Raw genomic sequence first — 23,165 nt, forward strand, 5'->3', positions numbered from 1 at the left:
TTTTGGCTGAAGCATTCAGAAGTTGGTATAGTTACTTGTAGGTGAATGTCACCTATAATGTCTTTTGGATAATGAATCCGTTATTACTCATTCTAGAGGAATTTCAACCTGTTAATACTTATGTCATACCTGTTAAGGAGCTTTATCAGATACATTCTGGTTCAGGTTCTGGTTTTGCTATTCACTAGAATTTTCCCTGATGCTCACCAGGAAAAGAATCTGCCTGTAATGCGGGAGATGTCGGTTTGATCCCTGGGTTGGGAAGATCTCTGGGTAAAGAAAATGGCAACCCATTCCAGTATTCCTGTTTGGAAAATCCCAGGGACAGAGGAGCCTGGCAGTCCATAAACTCGCAAAGAGTTGGAGACAACATATTGACTAAACAACAATAACAAAAATGCCATTTTTTAATTGTATGGACCTGAAAAATTACTTGCTGAACCCAGTTTCTTCATTGATAAATGGGGTTAATAGTAATAACAATAACAACAGTACCTACCTTATGAGGTTGCTGAAAGAAATAAATGAGAAAACCTATGATAAAGTATCCAGCATCCAGTACAATGCCTAAGATATTATTTGTGATTGATAAGTAAATAATAAGTGATGGATGGTACCACCCTTATGACAGAAAGCGAAGAGGAACTGAAGAGCTTCTTGATGAAGGTTAAAACTCAACATTCAAAAAATGAAGATCATAGCATCTGATCCCATCACTTCATGGCAAATAGATGGGGAAACAGTGCAAACAGTGACAGACTTTATTTTCTTGGGCTCCAAAACCACTGCTGATGGTGGCTGTAGCCATGAAACTAAAAGATGCTTGCTCCTTGGAAGAAAAGCTATGACAAACCTAGATGGCGTATTAAAAAGCAGAGACATCACTTTGCCAACAAAGGCCCGTCTAGTCAAGGCCATGGTTTTTCCAGTGGTCATGTATGGATGCGAGAGTTGGACTGTGAAGAAAGCTGAGCACCGAAGAATTGATGCTTTTGAATTGTGGCGTTGGAGAAGACTCTTGAGAGTCCCTTGGACTGCAAGGAGATCCAACCAGTCCATCCTAAAGGAAATCAACCCTGAGTATTAATTGGAAGTACTGATGCTGAAGCCGAAGCTCCAATACTTTAGCCACCTGATGCAAACAGCCGACTCATTGCAAAAGACCCTGAAGCTGTGAGGGATAGAAGGCAGGAGGAGAAGGGGATGACAGAGGATGAGATGGTTGGATGACATCTTCAACTCAATGGACATGGGTTTGAGCAAGCTCTGGGAGATGGTGAAAGACAGGGAGGCCTGGTGTGCTGCAGTCCATGGGGTCGCAAAGAATCGGACACACTGAGACTGAACAACAACAAAATGGTGATGGTAAGTATAGAGGATGATGATATTTAACACTTCCAGAGTACTTGCCATGTTAGGAACAATGCCAAGGGTTTCAGCGTACATTATCTTATAGAATCACACAAAATCTCCTGAGGTCTCTGTGAAAGTGTTAGTCACTCAGTCGTGTCTGACTTTTTGCGACCCCATGGACTGCAGCCCGCCAGGCTCCTCTGCCCATGGAATTCTCCAGGCAAGAATACTGGAGTGGACTGCCATTCCCTTCTCCCCGGGATTTTCCCGGCCCAGGGAATCCAGCTCGCCATCTCCTGCATTGTAGGCAGATCGTTTACTGTCTGGGCCACCAGGGAAGCCCAGGAGCCCCATGAGGTAGATATTCTTATTATTCCCATTTTATAGATAAGGGAACTAAAATTTAGATAAGTTTTAACTTGCCCTAGTCATCCAGCTAATGCTATTATTCCTGAAGTCAGAGCCCATGAACTTTATTATTAATTAAGCTTTTCTTTCCTGTTTGAAATTTGTCAGATGTCAACAGTAATTATACATTCTGTGATGTAATAAAATTGATGATAATCTCTCTTAGAGATTAGGGAAAATTGTACAGACAAGAATGAATATACAAAACCCTTTCTTGTAATGTGTAAGCTAGCCCAGTAGTTCAGAGTTTTAGGTTGAAAGTTATGTATTTTTTGTCCTTCATTATCTTAAAAACTTTTTTGTGAATAGCATCTGTTAAAATAGTGAAAAAATAATGGTCCGTTTATTAATATTGAAATATTATTTGTAATTAACCACAAACTACTTGGACTGCATTGAGACTTTGCTTTTATGACAAAGACCCCAAATAGCAGAATGGATGAAAGGGAGAGAGAGAGAAAGAGAGAAGGGAAGAGAGAGATACAGATTATTACATTTTCTGTGAATGCTCATTGCTGGTATTTATAAATATATATATTTTTTCTCTGTTGTGCTGTCTTATTTGCTCCACGTTCTTGTAAGAAAGCTGATGTGAGAGTCAAGGCTGTATGAAAGAACATAATTACGTAATTACACAACCTTCTTTCCCGTAAATGGTCCCTTAAGCCTTTAGGTCAGCAATAGAGATAACTTAGTGGCTGTTCTTCTAAAGAACAAAGAAGTTCTATAGTTTTGTTTTTAGCGAAAGCAATCTTTGTGTTTGCATACAACAATGCTTTGGTAAATGCTGTGTATTTAAGGGAAGAATAGGGTACCTTTGGGGGCTCAGTGAGTATTTTGATGTTAGTCTTAAAACATATTTTCATGCTGTGAATGATAACTTGTGATAAACTGATGCTCTGGGTGTCTTAATGGTTGTTCTTTTCATCGCCAGTTTAGTATGACTCATTATGTAATGCTCTTTAATGTTTTGCTTGAATTAATGTGAATGTTTTATGAGAATACCAGATTTCAAGGACTTATCAACAGCTTAATTCTTAGTTTGATGTTAAAGCGCATCAATTGAGGTATACATGTCATCAAGGGAGAACTCCTCCTTTCATTGCCTTAACTTAAAAAGGAACATTAGAAAAGAAGTCACGTGGGTGCAGTAGAAAATCACTTTTGTTGCTGTGAGCAGTAAATCCTCTCTAAATGTACAACTGGGTTTTGTTTAGGTTCAAGAGAGGGCCAGTGAGATCAATCTGGTTGTGTAAGAACATATGGTCTAAGTCAGAAGAAACCTGAAATTTGGGGTAACTAGTTTTATCTTTTCGGGAAATCTACTTACAACCATAGACTCTTGGGAATCTTAGAGGTTCCCTGGCCCCTCTTTGCTTGTGGTGAAATCTTTTCTTCTCTCTGTTCTTAGATGGCAGTTTTCCAGGGGGCCATTTCTCCTAGGGAGGAATATATGACTTTGATTTTCTTGTGCTTGAAATTGGAGTAATACTTGTTTCTCACCGTCTCCTAGGTTATTGTGTTTATAAAAGACGTGTAGCTTGTTACCTTAATTTTACCAGCTGAATTTCTGTGTCTGTTAGTTCAAGGGCTGGCCACATTGTTAGAAAAAGGTGCTGTACTGAGATTGAGTAGGTGTTTATCCTAGGACATGTGAGAAGATGGCTATGTGTGCCTCTGATTGAGGGTTGTGGAGAGCCTGTCTTGGTTGTTCCTGCTTATACTTGGCCATGATCTAGGCCTGGAAAGGGAATGAGATGGCTTCCAGCAGCCATTGTAGCTGTTACCAAAAAAAAAAAAAAAAATTTGATGGAACTTGTATCACATTGGTGCTTTTGTGTTTGATGGAACTAGATACATGACTAATTAATTTGTAAAGTGATTAGAAAGTGCCTAGTATGTGCCTGTAACTTTGAGGATTGGGTCGGTAAGGAGGACTGCCATGACTTTACACATAATGGCCTCAAGTGAGACCGTCAGTATAGAGGTTGTTTGTCCTGGCCTGACCCAGAGTGTCACGTCACCTTTCATGGCAAACTGAAAAGAGTCAGTTGCACAAGTTATCTCCGACTCTTTGTGACCCCATGGACTGTAGCCCACCAGGCTCCTCTGTCCATGGAATTCTCCAGGCAAGAATACTGGAGTGGATTGCCGTTTCCTTCTCCAAGGGATCTTCCGACTCAGGGATCAAACCCGGGTCTCCTGCATTGCAGGCAGACTCTTTACCCTCTGAGCCACCAGGGAAGCCTGGATTCTCATGGCAAACTGAGAATCACTTTAATGAGAGATGTTATGGAAGTGTTTTAAGCTTCTCAGAGAGGAGTTGACATACTGATCTGAAGGTCTTTGGAGCAGACTTATTTATTAATATAAAAAATGTTTGTTTATGTGTGCATGGCTGTGCTGGGTCTTTGTTGCTGTGTGCAGGCTTTCTCTAGTTAGTGAGAGGGGCTACTCTCTTGAGGTGCTCAGGCTTCTCACTGCAGTGGCTTGTCTTGTTGCGAAGCACAGGCTGTAGGTGCTTGGACTTCGCTGGTTGTGGCATGTGGGCTCGGTAGTTGCGGTTCCTGGGCTCGAGGGCGCGTGGGCTCAGCAGTTGTGGATCACCGGCTTAGCTGCCCTGTGGCACGTGGGATCCTCTTGGACCAGGGATCAAACCTGTGTCTTCCTCATTGGCAAGCAGACTCTTAACCACTAGACCACCAGGGACGTCATGGAGCTGATTTATTACATTCATAATCTTTGTGTAGCAAGGCTTCCCTGTTGGTTCTTTTTAAAATTGAAATTTAAAGAGATCCTTTAAAAAAAAACCAAAACAACCAAAAACCTTACTTGGATTGCATTGAAATTTGCTTTTAATTTATCAGAAAGACCCAAAATAGCAGAATGGAAGGGCTTAGGAGAGGATTGATTGCTATATTTTCTGTGAATGCTCATTGCTAGTAAAATTTATTTTTGCTATGCAGTGCCATCTTATAAGAGAGCTGATGCGAGAGCCAAAGCTGTATGAGAGAGCATAAACTCATACCTCCTGCTTTCTCTTAGACTAGGAACTAATAGTTATGTCCAAATGGGTAGTTTATAAGTCTTACCTTGCTAAGATTTGGGAAACACATTTTAATACAGTGAAAAATGTGTTGCTTATTGTTGAAGCTGGTTGATGAATACATGAAGGTGCATCATGCTTTACTTCTTTGTGCGTTTTAATAGTTTATTGTACAGAATGTTCAGTTAAAAACACTATAAAATGTGACAGAAAATCTCACATGGAGTCTTAGGAACTAGACTTCTAAATCTTATTAAAAACAAATGAGGAGACTTGAACTTCCGGCAGTGCTTCAGTTCAGTTCAGTTCAGTCGCTCAGTCGTGTCCGACTCTCTGCGACCCCATGAATCACAGCACGCCAGGCTCCCTGTCCATCACCAACTCCCGGAGTTCACTCAGACTCACTCCATCGAGTCAGTGATGCCATCCAGCCATCTCATCCTCGGTCGTCCCCTTCTCCTCCTGCCCCCAATCCCTCCCAGCATCAGAGTCTTTTCCAATAAGTCAGCTCTTCGCATGAGATGGCCAAAGTATTGGGGTTTCAGCTTCAGCATCAGTCCTTCCAATGAACACCCAGGACTGATCTCCTTTAGGATGGACTGGTTGGATCTCCTTGCAGTCCAAGGGACTCTCAAGAGTCTTCTTCAACACCACAGTTCAAAAGCATCAATTCTTCGGCGCTCAGCCTTCTTCACAGTCCAACTCTCACATCCATACATGACCACAAGAAAAACCATAGCCTTGTCTAGACGGACCTTTGTCGGCAAAGTAATATCTCTGCTTTTCAATATGCTATCTAGGTTGGTCTTAACTTTCCTTCCAAGGAGTAAGTGTCTTTTAATTTCATGGCTGCAATCACCATCTGCAGTGATTTTGGAGCCCCAAAAAATAAAGTCTGACACTGTTTCCACTATTTCCCCATCTATTTGCCATGAAGTGATGGGACCAGATGCCATGATCTTCGTTTTCTGAATGTTGAGCTTTAAGCCAGCTTTTTCACTCTCCTCTTCGGCAGTGCTTACATATGTATATTCTCAAGAAGGCTGAGTCTAACAAGGGTTGTGGCAGAGGGAATAGTTTCTGATCCACCTGGCACTAACCAATTTCTTCACTATTTAGCAAGATATTTATTTAAAGCCTTCTACTTGTCAGTCATTGTTCTCAGTACTGAGCAACAGCAGGGGACAAAACTGACAAAAATCCCTGGGTTGTTCTTGACACATGCCAAGCACATTACACGTACTTTCCCACCTTATCCACAGTGCCCAGTGCAATGCTAGATGGTGAGGTATACCTTCAGTGAAAGTGTGTTAAATGAATAACTCTATAGAGTAAGTGTGGTTTTTATTCCTATTTGACAGTTGAGGTCACTAACGCTTAAAGAGGTTACTTGACGAAAGTCACACAGCTGTTAATGACGGAGCTAGATCTTAAACTCAGGTCCTTGTGCCCTCTGGTCCATGCTGTGAATCATGACCTTGTGCTGCCTCCAAGATAGAGGATAGGCATCTACAACTGAGCACTTGCATGTCCATAGACGCTTTCTCACCCACTATCACTTTTGTACAGACGAGCCTTAGTATCTAGGTGAGTGTATTGTTGTTTAGTTGCTAAGTCGTGCCCGACTTTTTTGTAACCCCCATTCAGAAAACGAAGATCATGGCATCTGGTCCCATCACTTCATGGCAAATAGATGGGGAAATAGTGCAAACAGTGTCAGACTTTATTTTTTGGGGCTCCAAAATCACTGCAGATGGTGACTGCAGCCATGAAATTAAAAGACACTTACTCCTTGGAAGGAAAGTTATGACCAATCTAGATAGCCTGCCAGGCTCCTCTGACCATGGGATTTCCCAGGGAAGGATACTGAAGTGGGTTGCTGTTTTTTTTCTCCAACCTATGGATCAAACCTGAGTCTCCTGCATTGGCAGACAGCTTTTTTTTTGTTTACCACTGAGCCACCAGAAAAGCCCTTAGGGTGAATATCCTCAGATGCAATTACATTAAATCTCCTATCACTTAAAACATCAGCTATTAGATATTCTTATTGTGGTTTAAGTTGGTTTATTTTTCTTGTTTTAAATTGTCCTTATCTTTACTCTTAATCCCTCTTATAATGTTTGGTAAAATATTACTCTAGCACTATGCCCTCATAGTGGGTCTTCAACAGATGTTTTTTAGAATAAAAACCTGGGAGGGCCTAATAGCTAATTTTCTCAGTCATCTTTGTCCTCAGCTACATGTTAATGTGTGTTTACTTGAGATTCACCTTTGTTTTCCCCATCCAGTTAGTTGATATCTGATAGTTGGTTGTCTTACTACCAAAACTGTAGATGTCGGTGGCACTTGTGATACAGTAGAGGTGTAGGCTTTTTAAAATTAAAGATCCACTTGGCGTGTGAGAAATACTTGTTATCTCTGGTAAGCAATCAATAACTCTACATTGGAAATGCAATACCTGGGTCAGAGGAGATATCATGGGCTTTGGAGTCAGATAGAGCTGACTTACTCGTTTTTGTTTTTGTTTTTTTCAGTTATTATGTGACCTTCGACAAGTTGCATAAATTCCGTGAAGTTTAACTTTCTCTTTAATAATATAAAGGGTTCTATAATATCTGCTGCAATAATAATTATGTGAGTGCTTACTATATGAAAAACCAAGAATTACGGCATAGCAAGTTTAGATAACCCTGCCCTTAGGTCACACAGTCACTAAGAGTGGATGTAAACCCAGAATGGAAATCCAGATCTGCCTAATTGCCAAACTTGTACCTATTTGCTGGTAGGAAAGCCATAAAAATAGTCCCTGCTACTTATTTTTTCAAGTAGTTTCTCTACATTTCAAAAAGAACATTAGAATATATTTATATTGAAAGGTGATTTTAAAAGGCAGTGCTTTTTTTTTTTTTTTTAGTACTCTTTTTAAAAAAAGGTACCTGTTGGAGAAAGTTCTATAGGTAATTTGGTTCATAAGACCAGATTTTAATTTCAAAATCTAATAAATTCCTTGATTATATTTATTCAAATATTACATAAAGAGGAAAAATAGAGTGCATGAACACAGAAAACCCTGGGTAGCCCTCAAGAGAGACAAGATAATTTTTAGAAATGGCCTGATTTTGAGAAAGAGAAATGAGGTTTAAGTATATTAGGAATTAACCATATTTTAACGTTGGTCTAGTTTCAAACAAGTAAGTCTATTTCAGTTCGTGTCAGAGGTGTCTTTAAGTGCAAGGCCTTGAAGCGTGTTGTTTTTAGTAGACAAGCATGACTAGTTGGAACAATATCTTTTTGTAATCCCGCCTTTAAAAAGTTGCTGAGCAGGAGAAATCCAGAGACAAGCTGTCTTTGCAGCTTTTTGTGGCATATTTGAGAATTGAGTAGTCAAGAGCTTTGTGTCTTAATGATGTGTCTGCTCTTATGTGTAATGTTCAGTCAAATGCCAAGTCGTAAAAGCTTGTCTACCTCCCCACTCCCCCTAATTAAAAAAAAAAAGTTGTTTTTCTTCTGTATATCTGCATGGGAATAGGAGAAATAGGCTTTTGTCCTAAGAATAGAAAAAAAGACATTGCACAAATCAAGTGTATTTTAGTTGGGTCTAGAACTTCATTGTAAATTGAAACTCGTCACATAAACTGAAAGCAGCACCTTGATTCAGTACTTAGAGTTAGGATATAAATGCCTTTTTGCTTAGGTCACTGGATCCTAAGTTAAATATCATCCTCTTCTAGTGTATAGTTGGGTAGCAGAGTGAAGTGATCTAGAATTTATTACCAAAAGTGTGGTCTGTGGACCAGCAGCATTGGTGCCTTTTGGAAATGTAAAATGTCAGACCCAGTCCTTAGCCAGCTTAATCAAAGTATTTGGGTGATTTGTGTGTGTCTCAGAGTCTGAAAAGCACCAGTTGAACATGAGCTATGGACGTGAATCTGACACTTTCTAATGTTGTGACTTTGGGCAACTTATTTAACCTCCTAAGTTTCAGTTTCCTAATTTGTAGAACAGAGATAATAATGGTATATGTGCAGTGCTTAGAGGAATGGAGTTCACAGGAAGTGCTTCGTTAGAATTAGCAAGGTATTTTTAAGGTGTGGGGTACACTGTGTGCAGCACGTGAGTAATTACAGGGTAAAATGCCAATGTTTGTTACCATGAACCCCATTATTAATTTATTGGTGAAGGTATTAAAAATAGCTTTAGGATCGTATACTATGATTATCTTTCTGTATCAGTGTTACTTGTCATGGAATAGCAAAGTGAAAAGTAGATAACTTATAACTTTTGAGCATGAATAAAATCAATTTAAATACAAATTCACAGTAAGAACTTTAATCATCCCATAAATCACCAGAAGGTTGTAGTTGAGGATTTGACCATCTTTGCCAAAAGTACCAAAGGCAACACCTTAAGGTTATCATAGGGCTGTTTTCTTTCTACCTGAATTGCCTCGTAAAACTGTACCTTCTTAGAAAGAGGGTGGAAGAAAGAAGATGGAGAATGACCTGCAGACTCTCTTCCTCCCCCCACCTCTTCCTGTCTACCTTCTTTCCTCCATTAACCTCCAAGAGTTGTTGACTTCTGCTTTAGGTATTGGAATCCTCTATATATATTAGAGAAGAAAAAACCTAGTGCCTACATTTTATAATTCTATATGTAGAATTAAGTTTTGCTGTTAATAATTATTTAATATTAGTTTTTAAAAAGACTAGTCAAGCCAAATTTCTGTAAGAACTGTGTAAAATGTATATCTGTCTTGTCTGTGGGGGAAAACTACAGACTGCAAAGTTTAAATGCTGAAAGTGCCCCTTTGAGGTTTGTCCTGATGGGGCTTTATCTGTAAACCTACATTGTTGGAAATGCTTCATAGAGTAACTGTGTGGTTTCCTTTACTCATAGAACTGTTAGGTCAGTGGGAAAGAATTACAAGACAGAGCTGCCAAATAAACTATGAAAAACGTAATAGGCAAACTTCTAAAATCTTAGATATTGGCATATCTCAACAATCTGTACTGTTCTAAGGTGTGATAGCTTAGGAGTGAATATGATTTGAATTTAATATATTTTTAAAGACTGTCAAATTCAGAACTAGCAGATCTATCTCCTGACCCTAACCATGGTCCCAAAGTAAATTGCTTCAGGAAATTGGATCCCAAAGATTACAATCTTTTTCCTGAGGTGGGAAATTTTGAAGTGTGTCTGTATTCCACTGGAGATCAAAGAGATGAAAGAATTTTGTGCTGATTGACGTGACAGCTGTGGATTGAGCAGAACTTCTTTTTGAAAGGGCTGTCTTACCTTGAAGATTATGACTTTGGAGGAACTAAGGTGAAGCAGTAGAAAGAATCAGAACGTGTGCAATTCCTTAAAACTTTATTGGCTTAAATAAAATTTGGTCTGTGTTATGCATAATTAAAAAACCCTTTACACTTTGTGCAAAAAAAAAAAAAATGCTGAAAGTGCCCTAATGTAGAATTAGAATATTTTGTATTTTATTTTACTTTATTTAGGTGTTAAAAGTGATTAAGCGTATATAGAATTAGGTTGGGCTTCCTTGGTGGTTCAAATGGTAAAGAATCTGCTTGCATTGCAGGACACCTGAGTTTGATCCCTGGGTTGGAAATATCCCCTGGAAGAGGGCATGGCAGCCCACTCCAGTATTCATGTCTGGAGAATCCCATGGACAGAGGAGCCTGGTGGGTTACAGTCCATGGGGTTGCAAAGAGTCAGACACAATTGAGCAACTGACACTTTCACTTTTATTTTTTTTCAGGATTAGGTTACAAATAAACCTTGGGAACTTTTGGTAGGCCTATGGTATACTGAGTTTGCTGGCCCTACAGATTTTTTTGTTTTGTTTTGAATATCAAAACCTCAGCCTTATCAGTGATAGACCATTTGGAAAAAATGACTTTGGTGTATGGCAACAGTTGGTCTCCACCGGATTAGGCAACAGAGGCCAACTTGGTCTCTTGGCATTACTGAATGACCCCAGGCTTTCCCCTGAGGGGCAGGACCTGCTTCTCTGCAGTTTATGACATGGACGAGTTACCCCAGGAAAGAACTCTGAAGGGACTGAGCCACTTGTGTCCAGCTTCCCAAACTCACCAGTCATGTAGGTCATAAATGGGTCTTGGACTTTCAGTGCATAGTGTGTGTCTGCTACTTTAGTACAGAAAAATGTTTTTTGAACCTTACAAGACCTATTAGAGAGTGATGTCCTGAGCCAAAAGCAAGTGAAGCTGTAAAACAATGTTTTTAGAAAAATGGTTCTGAAATAAGCCTGGAGTAGTGATTTATAGAGCTAGTCATAAACGATTTTCCTTCCCTGAGATGAACAGAATACCCATCAACAAAAGTAATACGGAGCCAAGATACTTTCTTCAGTTAAAAAAATATGTATAATAAAATAAATAGTACCATAATAAATCAGATTTACTATGAATATATTCTAGACCCAGACTGCTAAAGTAGTCTCCAAGATATAAAGCAAGTTAGACTAGCCGTTTATTGTAGACTTGTAGTTTACTGGTTTTCCTTATTACCAGAACTTAAGCAGTGTAAAAGGATTAACTAAAGCATTAAGATACATGCTAAATAAGGGAATGGAAAAGATTAGTAAGAGGAGACCAGATTGACAAGAAACTCTTATTTGTCTCTTTAGTAATAATCAAGCTGTAAGAAAACATGGGAAATCCTTAAATAGAACTGTTTCATTTTCTCCATTCAATTAAACAACAAATATTGTCAACTGTTCCTTCAGTGTGTAACTTGAATTTGAACGTTTCTCTTTATTTGCACAGCAGCCAACATTGTCTAAACAGACACACATGCGCACATACACACACAAACACAAGCTTGTTTATTTCTATGTTGCTGTATCTACCTAACTGTACACACATACACTGTGTGTGTGTATGTGTTTTAAGAGAAAAAATGGTCTGACAAAACTACATGTACTACAGTTGGGTTTTGGAGAAGTAAACCCTTTTTGTTCTGGCCTAGACTTGGTTATTTATCTTAGAGCAGAGGCAGGGAACATTGAAACACATAGAAGTGGTTATGTCATCAACGAAGAGTGAGTCCATGGTATGCAGGCCTCTGTATTAGCTTTATTGGGTGTACAGAAATCATGATTTTGGTCTCTTAGATCAGAAATGTCAGATATGTGTCGTGCATGCAAGCCCTTTCAAACTTATTATATAAGTGAAGGCCCTGGGCAATGTCATCTCCTAAGGCTTCACATACCATCTCACTGTGTTTAGGGCTCTGAAACCTTTATGGCTTTGATCCTAGTTACGATAGTTAAACTCTAGACTCTCTCCTCTGCAGTGGGCAGCAGCTGAAATCTCTGTTCATTTCTGTTAGCTTTATTTTAGCTGCTTGCGTCTTGCTCTGCTCAGTTGCTCAGTGATGTCCAACTCTTTGCCACCCCATGAACTGTAGCCCATGAGGCTCTTCTGTCCATGGAATTTCCCAGGCAAGAATACCAGAGAGAGTTGCTATTTCCTTTTGCAGGAGATCTTCCTGACCCAGGGATTGAGCCTGTGTCTCTTGCATCTCCTGCTTTGGCAGGTGGGTTCTTTACCACTAGTACCACCTGAGAAGCCCGCATCTTGCCCTGCTGCTGCTGCTAAGTTGCTTCAGTCGTGTCCGACTCTGTGTGACCCCACAGACGGCAGCCCACCAGGCTCCCCCTTCCCTGGGATTCTCCAGGGAAGAACACTGGAGTGGGTTGCCATTGCCTTCTCCGGCATCTTGCCCTATCCGTGTGTAATTTTTAAGTGTCAGCCAAAAATTATGGTAGAGTTCATACTTAGAAATTGGGGGACACATGCTCTTCTCTTTGAATCTCTCTTTTTTCATTTCTTCCCTTCATTTGCTAGTTGTTTTAGATACCCCAAACTCTGGTTTTTCAAGCCAGTAAGTCTGAATTTTTATCTTAATTTTAGCTGTCCCGCATAGCACAAACTGGGACCTGCCTTCAGAATAAAAGTCATTCAAACCAACCAACCAACCTGGAAATTCACCCAGGACTAGTCCCTTCTTCCAAGTATAACCCCCGACTCCCTATCTCCCCACACTTTGGTCTTCTCCTGTGATTTTCTCTCTGCTCTTGGTAGCTCTCCAGTGCCTTTGGTAGTTGATTTTTTAATATTTTGCCCAGAGTTTTTAGTTGTCATGGGCAGGAGGACTGCCCTGTATAGGAGCAATTGCCCATGACTTCTTGGTCCTTTCCTTTTTTCTGTATTTGTTTTGGTTGCCCTGGGCCTTCATTGCTGTGTGTGGACTTCCTTTAGTTGTGGGGAGTGGGGGCTCCTCTCTAACTGTGGTGTGCTGGCTTCCTGTTGTGGTGGCTTCTCTGGTTGTGGAGCCAGGCTCTAGGGCCAGGGCTTCAGTAGTTGCCGTGCGTGGACTCAGTTGCCATGTGGCATGTAGTATGCTCCTGGACCAGGGATTGAACCCACTTCCCCTGCATTGGCTGGTGGAATCCTATCCACTGTGCCACCAGAGAAGTCCCCTGTTCTATCCTTTTTTAAAAAATTGAAATGTAGCTAAAATACCATAATTTATCTATTTCCAATACTGCTTCAATTATACTGGACTGAAGCTCTGTAACCATTACCTAGTAACTCTCCTCTTTCTTCCCCAGCCCCTGGTAACCTTGAATCTAATTTCTGTTTCTATGAATTTGCCTCTGCTAGATATTTCATATCGGAGAAGGCAATGGCACCCCACTCCAGTACTCTTGCCTAGAAAATCTCATGGACGGAGGAGCCTAGTAGGCTGCAGTCCATGGAGTCGCTAAGTCGGACACGACTGAGCAACTTCACTTTCACTTTTCACTTTCATGCATTGGAGAAGGAAATGGCAACCCACTCCAGTGTTCTTGGCTGGAGAATCCCAGGGACGGGGGAGCCTGGTGGGCTGCCATCTATGGGGTCACACAGAGTCGAACACGACTGAAGTGACTTAGCAGTAGCAGCAGCAGTAGATATTTCGTATAAGTGGAATCATACAATATGTGGCCTTTTATGACTGGATTCTTTCACTTAGTATAATGTTTTCAGGGTTCATCCATGTGGTTGCATATCTCAACTTTATTCTTTTTTATGGCTGAATAATATTCTATTGTATGTATATATTTCATTTTGAGTATCCATTCGTCTGTTGATGGATACTCGCATTGTTCCAATCTGTTGGCTATAATATGTAAATAATGCTGCTGTGAACAGTCACAATATAAATTTTTGTGTGGACATTCTCATTTTTCTTGGGAATATGTGTAGGACTGAATCATGCATTTTTTTAATGTGTGTTTAATTTCTGAATTATGTATGTTTAATCATTTGATGAACTGCCAGACTGTTTCCCAGTGTGGCAGTGCCATTTTACATTCTTACCAACATATGTGAAGGGTTCTCATTTCTCCACATCCTTGCCAACATCTGTACTCTGTGTTTGGTTGTAGCCATCACAGTGGGTTAGAAGTGTATTTCCTTGTGGTTTTAATTTGCACTTCTCTGATGGCTAATGTCTCCCTTATTCTTAAAATCCCTAGGTCTCTTGACTTGCATGTAATACCACACTTTCTTGTTTTCCCTATTATCTCATTATCTACTTCTTAGTCTCATTTGTTGATTCTGTCTCTTCTGCCTGCCCTCGAAAAATGGAGTTCCTCAGGTACAACCTGGGTCTTCTTGTCTTTCTGAACATTTTTCTTAGGGAACTTTGTTCAGTCTCACGCATTTCAGTATCTTCTGTGGTAGAGGCAGTCCTTCTAGGCCTTCATTTTCCTTGACTTTTAGATATGATATCATGAGACTCCCTTAAGATGACCACCAAGTGACTGGCCAAATTAAAATCTGTGGTTCTAAAACTGTGAGCAGTTTGCTTTTGGTTTTCTAAGTGTTAGTTTGAACTTTAGATGAGTGTGTATGTTGGTGTGGGGGATAGAGAGGGAAGCTTTTGGGCACACTTGTTGGCAGCTGGAAATTCTGAGGATTTTTTTGGCACACCTGGGAATGTGCTCACCCGCTAAGACCTCCTCACTGTGTAGAAGAGCTGTTTCTCATCTGACCAGAAGAGGCTCAAGGAGTCAGTGTCATAGGTGACTGACAGGTTGCTCAGATGGTGGCCTGCTTTCCTCCTTTTTGTATAGGCTTTACAGCTTAGTGAGATTGTGGGGCATTCCTTCTGACCAGGAATCTCACTTTCTTCTCCTTTGGGGTTAAGGACAGGTGGGAGTCAATAATCAGTAAATTTTTATATTCAGTCTGCAAGTGTTCTTTGTCATTTTGTGATACCAAAGGTGAACCTGAGATAACCTATCACCAAGTTTATGTGTGTGTGTGTGTGTGTGTGTGTGTGCGCGCGTGATCAGTCATGTCCGACTCTTTCAACCGCATGGATTGTAGCCTGCCAGGTCCTCTGTCCATGGGATTTCCCAGGCATGAACACTGAGGTGGGTTGCCATGCTATCCTCCAGGGGATCTTCCCAACCCAGGGATTGAACCTGAACCCACGACTCCTGCGTCTCCTGCATTGGAGGTGGGTTCTTGGCTGCTGAGCCACTGGGGAAGTCTGAGCCAGATCTATTAACAAGTTTACACCCAAGTTTATAAGCCTGAGGCAGATTTGTTGTTCATATGCTAAGTTGTGTCCCACTCTTTGCAACCCCATGGACTGCAGTTCTCCAGGCTTCCCTGTCCTTCGCTATCCTAGAGTTTGCTCAAACTCATGTCTGTTGAGTCGGTGATGCTATCCAACCATCTCATCCAATGTCGCCCTCTTCTCCTCCTGCCCCAAATCTTTCCCAGTATAAGGGTCTTTTCCAGTGAGTCAGCTCTTTGCATCAGGTGGTCAAAGTATCGGGAGCTTCAGCTTCAGCATCAGTCCTTCCAATGAATATTCAGGTTGATTTCCTTTAGGATTGACTGGCTGTCTCTTAAAACATTGCCTGTAAATTGATGATTCTCAAATGTATGTCTCCAGTTCCCACCTCTGTCCTCAGCTCCAGGAGACTACCTGTAGGGTAGTGAAATGTCAGGATGACTGCTTATAATATGCATTTGGTTCAAATTAGAAGAGAAGGCCATTTGTTTTCTACTCTAAGCTATAGATAGGGTGAGTAAAAAGTGCACAAAAAACATAAAACAAATTCCAAAGGGGGAAATAATGCAATAAATTCTAATCTAAATATGAATCAAATTAAAACTTGGTATGCTTTGGAGCAACTGGTAGTAGCCAGGAAGGGTATTGTATTGTGGCATTAGGAGCATTCTTTTTCTAGTAGCAAAAGGGTCACGACCTTATAAGCATAGAGAATGAAATGGGTAGGGAAAGAGCAAATTAGCCAACATGGCACGGCCAGGTTCCCTTGCCCCACGTTTTGTAAATGATTATGTAATAGCTGAGATCACTTATAGCACTGTCCATGCACGTCATGAGGTACTCGCTTGGCCACGGGCAGCTTTCTGTTCTGTAAGCATATGTAAGCTCCCTCTGGAAAGCCCTTGTGGCTGTGTGGTGTTAGGTTATGTTATGGCTGCTGCTACAAGCTGTTGTGCCAGCCAGCAGAGACTAAACATGTCTGCAATTCCTATGGCTCCTCGCATTTTCTTCCAGCTTCTTCTTAGCTCATGTCTTGTCTTGTCTACCATGGATTCAGTGAACAGTGTGCACAGTGCGATACAGTGAGACAAGTGTAATCTTAACGTACCTTTTGACCCTTTGTTGAGCAATGTCCTTTATTGGTTTTTACCTTTAGAATTACCCTTTAGACCAGTGGTCTTCAGAGTTGAGTCCCTGGACCAGAAGCATCCCTGGGAACTTGTTAGTACTGTGAAGATTCAGGTGACATCTCAGATCTGTAGAATCAGAAACTCACCAGGTGAAGTCCAAGTCTTATGTTTTAACAAGTTCTCCAGGTGATTCTGATTCACATTGCAGTTTAAGAACCACTGCTACAGACAACGCATGAAAGACACATAAAATTATGGCTATATAATGGAATGTGAATTTTATTTTATTAAAAAAATATTTATTTATTTGGCTGCACCAGGTCTTAGTTTCCTTTATGCAGAATCTAATTCTCTGACCAAGGATAGGACCCAGGGCCCCTGCATTGGAAGCATGGAGTTCAGCCACTTAGCCACGGAAGTCCCTGGAATGTGAATTTTAAATCTCAACAATGTAGGACAAAAATAAAGCAGAGCTGAGGGAACTTGGGAGGAGATGTAGAAGAATGGGTACAGGTTCTGATAGTCTTATTTTGTGAAGGAGTCATCAAAGTATTTTGTATTTGATAGAACAAAAAAGAAATGGGTAGAATATCTAAAAAGTAACAAACTAAAAATAGTGATATACATCGAGAGGAATAGAGAGGGTGTTTGTGGCAAGTGTAAGTTAACTAAAGCATCAGTCCTATCAGATGTATCTCATAGATACCTGTTGGTGATAAGTTAAGCTGCTGCTGCAAGTCACTTCAGTCGTGTCTGACTCTGTGCGACCCCATAGACCGTAGCCCACTAGGCTCCCCTGTCCCTGGGATTCTCCAGGCAGTAAACACTGGAGTGGGTTGCCATTTCCTTCCCCGATGCATGAAAGTGAAAAGTGAAAGTGAAGTCGCTCAGTCCTGTCCGACTCTTAGCGACCCCATGGACTGCAGCCCACCAGGCTCCTCCGTCCATGGGATTTTCCAGGCAAGAGTACTGGAGTGGGGTGCCATTGCCTTCTCTGAGGTGATAAATGAAGAAATATTGGAAAAAATGAATTATTTAGAAAATTGAGAGTAACTGCAGGGAAACCCCTAAAATGAAATGGTTAAATATGATTGCCTTTAGGAACAGGAGAAAGGAGCCCTTGGTCCTCCTTCAGTTTTTTTTAACCATATGCTATATACTACTTTGATTAAAAATTTAAAGACAGAAGAAAACGTGCTTCAATTGTGGAGGAGTATCCACTCATTAAATTGCAGAAAGGGCTGCCTGTCACTGTTCTGAGTTCTTTTTCATATGGTTGAAAGCCTCTGATTCTTGTAATTACACATGGCACTTCTGTTTGAGTGTTAGATGAGTGGGTTTGTAGAAGTGTGGTGTGTGTGTTTTTCTGAGGCTCCCGTGGCTTGTGCTGGGTAATTAATCTATAGTTTATATTCTTCCCATGTTTTTCTTTATTATTATTACTTAAAGAGCATCAAAATCCTTGGAAAACTAAAATCAGGCATTTTAGTTCAGTGCTTACATATTTTTATAGAATCATCCATAGTATAAGACTTCATAAGTAACAACTTAAGTTTTTATTTCCCAAGATAGGTCTGAATGTTCTCCACTTTCTATATTTGAATTGGGCTTCCTGCTAACTAGCTTTTAAAGGCTAATGAGATTAAGAGCCAAATTTGGTGCCTGTGCAGTTCTTAACCTCGTTGACTTTATGAGCTGTCTTCCTCCATTTTTATAGAACTTCTTTTATATCCAAATGTAATGATCTATTTATAGATAAGAGATAAAGTGTTTTAATCTTCCTCAGGGGATCCCTGATGAGCCCCAGATGAAATCCAAGTGAAACAATAAGCTGAGTACCAGTGCATAATTTCTATGCTAGCTGAAGCTTTAATCCTCTCATAAAATATTTATCTATGCTTTATGTCACAGATATAAAGATCTTTTCCATCGGAAGTTATATTTTATTAGTTTGCTAATTATGGCTGAAATGAAAGACAAAGTGTGAATGCATTCTTAGTTTCAAATATGTTTTAAAATTGGTTAAACCACTTAAAAAGCTTTATTTTGGAATAATTTTAATATTGTAGAAGAGTGAAGAAATAGTACAGAAGACTCACATGTCTGTTATCCAAGTTTAGCAAATTTTAACTCTTTGCTACGTTCAGTTCAGTTCAGTCGCTCGGTCGTGTCCAGCTCTTTGGGACCCCATGTCCATCACCAAATCACGGAGGTCACTCAAACTCACGTCCATCGAGTCAGTGATGCCATCCAGCCATCTCATCCTCTGTCGTCCCCTTTTCCTCCTGCCCCCAATCCCTCCCAGCATCAGAGTCTTTTCCAATGAATCAACTCTTCGCATGAGGTGGCCAAAGTATTGGAGTTTCAGCTTTAGCATCATTCCTTCCAAAGAACACCCAGGACTGATCTCCTTTAGGATGGACTGGTTGGATCTCCTTGCAGTCCAAGGGACTCTCAAGAGTCTTCTCCAACACCACAGTTCAAAAGCATCAATTCTTCAGCACTCAGCTTTCTTCACAGTCCAACTCTCACATCCATACATGACCACAGGAAAAACCATAGCCGTGACTAGACGGACCTTTGTTGGCAAAGTAATGTCTCTGCTTTTCAATATGCTATCTAGGTTGGTCATAACTTTCCAAGGAGTAAGTGTCTTTTAATTTCATGGCTACAATCACCATTTGCAGTGATTTTGGAGCCCCCCAAAGTAAAGTCTGACACTGTTTCCACTGTTTCCCCATCTATTTCCCATGAAGTGATGGGACCAGATTAGGTTTATCATATTTGTTTTTTCCTCTATCTCTACTCACACTCTCACACACACACTGGCACACACTATTTTTTGAGAGTATGCTGCACACATAATGTCCCTTTTACTTAATACTTTATTGTGTCTTTCTTAAGAACAGCAATATTCTCTTCTATCACCACTGTACACTCAATAAAATCAAGAAAACTTAACATTCACACAATACTTGTATCTTTAGTCCATATTGCCAGTTTTGTCAATTGTTCTAATAATGTCCTTTGTGTGTTTTTCCCCTTTGCATTCAAGATCCAGGTTAGAACTGCATGTGGTTGTTATTGCTTGGTAGTTTTCTTTAACCTGGAATATTCCTAAGCCTTTCTTAGTCTTATGACATTAATATTTTTATGATGTTAATATTTTGGAATAATGCAGGGTGGTTGTTTTTTAGTATGTTCCTAAAACGGTTTGTCTGGTGTTTCCTCATGGTGCGCCTTGAAGTGACTTAGCAGCAGTAGCAGCAGCCAGAGGGTGACATAAATGATGTTGTGTTCTCAGGGTCTCATGTCGGGAGGCACACAGTGTCCCTGTGCTCCTCACTGATAAAATTTTCATCACCTGGTCAAGGTACTGCCTGGGTTAAGTAGTTACGATTTTCCCCCTTGTACCTTGTAAGCCAGTTGGTGGGGAAGATACTTGGAGACCGTGGAAACGTCTAATCCTCATCTTTTTTTTTCTCCATATGTTTAGCATCTCTTTATGATTGGTTCTTGCCGGAACCAAAATTTACTGTGACGGTTGTAAAATAACGATTTTTAAACTCCTTTACTCCCTCCACATTTTTAAGTGTTTATTCTCTTCAAAGGAAGAGCTCCCGCTTCTTAATTACTTATTATCTGTTGATATCAGTATGATAGGTTCAAAAAATAAAAAAGCTGATTTTGTTCAGTGAGTTACAATCCGTTATTGTTCTTTTTGCTTAGATGTTGAAGTTATCACAGATTTGACTAAAAGAGCCCCTTAAATCTGGCTCCTGTATTTTTGATCTTCCTCCATATTTTTTGAACACATATTTTTTTCTCTGGTGCAACAGACTGTTTTAGGTTTGCCTAGTATATTCTACATCCTTGGATCAGCTATTTTTATGAATACCTTTAGCTTTGTTTTTTTAAAAAAATTATTTTTTTAAACATGTTATTGAAGTATAGTTTGGTTTACAATGTTAATTTCTTCTGTACAGCAAAAAATATGTGATTCAGTTACACATATATGTATTCTTTTTCACATTCTTTCTTTTATGGTTTATCACAGGATATTGAATATAGTTCCCTATGCTATACCATAGGACCTTGCTTTTTATCCATCCTATATATAATAGCTTGCATCTGTCCTTTAGCTTCTTTTGATATCCTAACAACCACATCTAGCCTATGAGGTAGTGAAATTTACAATATTTAGGGCTTTTTCCACCAAGGGAAATTGTGGGAAGAGGAGAAAGACCCAGATTAAAGAAGTAGTTGGTAAGACTTCACCTGCTTGGGAGGTGTGCTTGATAATGGAGGTGGTGACAGTGGAGAGCAGATGGCCAGCAGCAGAGGCCACTCCAGTGGGTGGCCAAAGAGATCAGCCAAATGTGACAGTACTTCTGGTTCTTCATGGCTTGTTTTATACTTGCCATCCCGGATTCCACAAGTTCCCTTTTGCTCTAGTGATGGACTGTGGAGGTACTCAATGGGCTAGTGGGTGCTGGGTTTAGGATGGAAAGGCTGCCATGTGTAGTGACTTAATGAACAAAGGCAGATGACTGTGGTTGTGGACCATGGCAGTGGGGGGTAGCACAGTCTCTCAACAAGCCATTTGGCAGGGGTAAGGGATGGAGAGAGGGATTAAGTACAAAGAAGCACCCCAAGAGAATTTGGGGAATGATAGAGCTTTTCTTTCTATGCATTAAAAAAATTATAGAATTGTATATCAAAAGAGTGATTTTAACAATGTATAAATTTTTTTAACAAGGCATGTTGGGTGTTTCTTGTCAAGGTAAAGAGAAGCCATCTTACATTGTATGAAAACTCTAGTTTGTCAAACATTGTGCATCTCTTGGCCTAAATAAAGGAAAGATATACATTGATTCCCAGTGTTTTAGTGACAGATGTCCTTCCAATATCTCTTCCAAACTCTAGAACTTCTTCCATTAATTTATATTTTAGTATCAATACTGAATCCCTGTGCCAGAGCAAGAGTTATTAGCAGGGTATTTGACACAATTCCAAAAGTAGATGCTATCATATTTTGGTCATTTTCAGAGGGATGGCAGTGTCAAGTTCCTACAGGTGCATTACTTACCAAGTTTGTGAATTAGTCCACTTTTCCTGAAGCAAGTCACATTGTTGGAGAGAGGATCCAAATTATTTGGTAGAACACTGACTCCTGCTATCTCTGTTGGGTTTGATGAGACATATTTTGACAGGATTCCATCAACTGGTATTTGGTCATTTCCGTTCCTCCAGCTGTATTAATATATAGTTGAATATTGTGAAAGTTTGAAATGTACAATGTAATGATGCATGTGTATTTTGCAAAATGTTTACCACAGTAAGGTTAGTCAACATATCATTCACCTCATGTAATTACCCTTTTTTGGTTGTTATTGAGGGCAGTTTCCCACCTTCTTATTACCATCTTGAAGGATAGTAGCATCTGGAAAGCATAAATAAGAGGTTTAGCTGAGAGCTTTTCATTTTATTTAATTTATTCCTGCATTTCGTGCTTCTCACTTTTGGGGAATTTGGTTCCTAAAGCAGGAAGATACATCAAATGACAGTCTCAAATCCCTCAAATCAAGCTAATGAAAGAGTATATAACAAATCTATCATCATTCTTTCTTTGCTTTAACATACCGGACCGAGTAAGACCTTACTTACAATAAATAAACATTCCCAATCTCGGGGGGGAAAAAAGGCCCCACACGACAATATGTTAGTGCTAAGTCCTGGTTAACCATAACCGGTGGGCTGGAAAAACTGAAAATCTGGTGGACTGCTTCTTCAAGTACCACCCTAAAGCCACACAAACTTTAGTTTATCCAGAAACCATCCGGGAGAGGAGGAGCTGTTCCCCCCACGTGGAACAGCCCATTTTCTCGCCTTGTGGGGATTTATGCTATTGAATATCATTTTTCTCTTGTGTTGTTAACCTTTCTCTCTTTACTGACTCCTCCTTTCAAGCACTTAAACGTGTTACCTTGCCTTCCATCCCAAATGAAGTGGCACCCCTCTACCTTAGCCTCTTGTCTCTCAAGGCTGCTTCCTGTATTGTCTTCTCTTTTTCACAAGCACAGTTCTCAAAAGCTGTGTTTACGATGGAAGACTCCACTTCAGTTTCATGCGTAGGTCCTCCCTGCCCCTAGTATCTAAAGTTAAGATTTTAGATCTTTTCAGCACCTATTCCCAGGCCATCTTTTCAGGACACATTCTTCCTTATCCTCTGGTGATCTCGGGTATCGTTGCAATTAATTATAGACTAGCAGTTCCCCAAATTATAGTTTTAGTGTCAAGAGGCCTCTCTTTTGAGAGATCTGTATATTCAGCTGCCTGCTTGATATTTCTTCCTAGATATCTCAGAGGTGGACATGTTTAAAATACTGTGTTCTCAGTCTTCTTAAATCATCTTTCCTCCACTTTATTTCAATTATTGTTACCACCATTTTTGCCCTTGTGTTGCCTTGGGAGGGATCTTTGACATTCTCTCTCTTTCTCTCTACCACATCAGTCCTGATAACCAGTGAATCCTACTGGTTTTAGCAATGAAATATTTCTTTTTTTAACTTCTTAATATTTTGGAAATGTTTCTTAAATAGATGTTTATCTCAGTG

The 23,165-nt window shown here is 40.1% G+C and overlaps 1 protein-coding gene and 1 non-coding gene across 3 annotated transcripts in view; both read left to right on the top strand.

Annotated features, from left to right (window-relative positions):
• Positions 1 to 23,165, top strand: part of SMYD3 (SET and MYND domain containing 3) — a 732,202-nt gene that overhangs the window by 23,533 nt on the left and 685,504 nt on the right. The gene's annotated exons all lie outside the window — the stretch shown is intronic.
• Positions 9,614 to 9,740, top strand: LOC138090906 (small nucleolar RNA SNORA18). Its single transcript, XR_011145881.1, has one exon. It is a non-coding gene; the product is annotated as a small nucleolar RNA SNORA18 (small nucleolar RNA).

The sequence above is a fragment of the Capricornis sumatraensis genome, chromosome 14, assembly GCF_032405125.1.
Source record: "Capricornis sumatraensis isolate serow.1 chromosome 14, serow.2, whole genome shotgun sequence".
Classification (NCBI taxonomy): domain Eukaryota; kingdom Metazoa; phylum Chordata; class Mammalia; order Artiodactyla; family Bovidae; genus Capricornis; species Capricornis sumatraensis.